We start from the raw sequence: 2,715 nt of genomic DNA on the forward strand, positions 1-2,715 counted from the left end.
GGGCGGAGGCGCACGCGAATAAGATGTGGTTGGAGTCCTCGGGGACAGCACAGAGGGGGCAGATACCAGTGCCTGGGCCATTATGCTTGCGGACCTCCACACTGGATGGGATCCGTCCAAGGATCCACTGCCACATGAAGATGCGGATCTTCAGTGGGAGACGGACGGACCATACCATCAAGAGGGGGGGGGGAGCGGAGGAGGGGGCAATGGCCATGTAGAGCGATTTGGTAGAGAACTGGCCCGACGACTCCAAGTGCCAACGCACACGGTCTTGGGCTCCATCCACCAGCGGCTCATGCAGAGCGATGCAATCAAGCAGCTCACGCCAGGCGGCGGATTCCGCAGGCCCAAATGGCCGACGGAAAGCGAGGCGCCCGAAGTCAATAAGGGCCCTATCAATAGAAATCATGGGGTCGACAGAGATAGAGAAGAGGATGGGGAAGCGAGCCGCAAAGGGGGAGTCGTCGGCCCATCGGTCAAACCAGAAGAGCGTCGAGAGGCCGGACCCTACCGAGATAGAGGTACCAATGCGGAGCACAGGGAGGAGCTGGACGAGGGACTGCCAGACTGAGAACCTCCCGACTTCTGGCAGAAGGCAAGGGGTTGGCCGCGCAGGTATTTATTCCGGATAATGTCCAGCCATAGGCCACCCTGACCCTGCGAGATGCGCCACAGCCACCGGGATAGGAGGGCAATATTCATCCGCTTAGAGCACATGATCCCCAATCCACCCTGCTCCCGAGGCTTGCAGATGTCAGGCCAGCTGACCATGTGATACTTCTGCTTGCCGTGCTCGCCAGCCCAATAGAAGCGGGACTGGATTTTGGCGATCTCCTTATGGAGAGATTCGTGAAGGCTGTAGAAACTCAGTTCTATTCACGACTAATCTTCCGAAGGATAAACTCACGAACCTTGAAGTAGCTATCTGATCTCTAACAGCAAGTGACCATACATGGATCAATCAAGGCTAGGCATAGCGATAACATCAAGTGCAATGATCGAGCAGAGGGGTCATTTGGACCACTCTAAGGTGAGAGCTAAGCTTCTTCTAATGCGTCATTTCAATTGAGAAGATATCGACATGCTGTAAATACAATCTAGCCTGCAGGGTTCCGTAATTTCCTTGCCGTACATACACTGCCATCGTTAGCAATAAGGGTGTGGCTGGATCTTCGTCGACTAAGACTTAACCAAGTCTCAGTCAAATGAGAAAACATAAAAAATATTTTTTTTGCACAGATCGTTATGTAAGATCACACTAATATAGCATCGACGGAGACTTGTTTAAGTATCAGTCGATTGAGATTTATCAATCCCGTAGCAGTAAACAAATCATCTATCGTCAGTTCAATCCAAACACTGGGAGGGTGTGGCCAAGGCGCCATGGGTTGTATAGCATAGCGTACCCTGGCGAGGATAGGTTTTTGGCCGGGCTCAGAAAAGTCCAACCTAAATATGCCAAGCAAGGACTTAGCCCGGTGTTGTCTTATCACACGGAAAGCCTATTTTTTATTTTAAAATAATAATTAGTCCCAGGGATGAGAAATGAATAACTATACCTTTTAAGCATATTTTAGGCAAGGTCAAAAAAACAATCATGTCATGCCTTTTCCGAGCTTCTGAGAGGAAAGTGAGGCCAAGCCCGGTTCGACTGCCGGGTTGCCCATGCCTAAATCCATTTACTTGTAGTTCAGTAATTTATACAACTATCAACTTTGTTTTCGTCTAACTTAACCTTCTCAACTCTTAGAACTATGACGACATCTTGAGCGCAAAGAGGAAGGTCGAGGTAACGGCGGTGTTGGCCTCCCGAAGGCACACGATATTGAGGAAGGGCCACAAGTGGCATGGGAGATGTTGGCGGAGGGTGAGGAGACAAGACGGGTATGGTCTTCTTAATGCCATGTGCTCTAGGATCCCTCGGTGTTGTAGTTGTGAAAAACATCATATATTAAGGGTAGATTACCGTCGCTAATCTAGACAACGTGCTACAATGCTAGCAATCATAATCAACAATTGTAAGAACGGGATACATGATAGTCATGCAATGGGTTGTCGTATACATGTGAGAGTTGGACAACGATGTTTATTAACTACTTACGTGCACAGCAGCCAATTGGGTGCGTCGTCGACCCTTGATGGGTGTAGCCACTACTATATATTGAGATTGTCAACCCAGAACCATGTTGCGAGACGACCGGTCAACTCGATACGACTTCCATGGTGGTCCTTCTTGTCTGAATCAACCGATGGAAAAAAATTACCTGAACCCCACTATCCGATTGGAAGCCTGAAGCTCAAGCTTCACCGAGTTTGTTTTCACTTGGAAGCGTTAATCTTGAAGTGAACCTTCACCCGAGTTTGTTTTCGTAGTACAAAACTCTTCATGAGTTTTCGTATTCACGTCCTAGAGAGGGAACCTTCACTGCAAAAATATCCAATTCTTCACGGCTGGAAGAAACCCAAGCAGATTCGATGAAATGCCTTCTTTTTTTTAAAATCTAGGTAAGCAATTCTCCATAAACAACATTTTAGCTCGTGTGTTCCCCAATCTACAATGTTTCTTCAAATCTTTACGGCCATAACGAAATCAGCATCCATCTAGTTAAGATATATAATGATGATGCATTAACCATTTTTTGCGAAAAATGATGCATTAACCTTGACCCCTATGAGAAAAGATATCAACATGGAACAAACTCAGTTCTTATG

This window comes from Triticum dicoccoides, chromosome 2B (assembly GCF_002162155.2).
Source record: "Triticum dicoccoides isolate Atlit2015 ecotype Zavitan chromosome 2B, WEW_v2.0, whole genome shotgun sequence".
NCBI lineage: Eukaryota > Viridiplantae > Streptophyta > Magnoliopsida > Poales > Poaceae > Triticum > Triticum dicoccoides.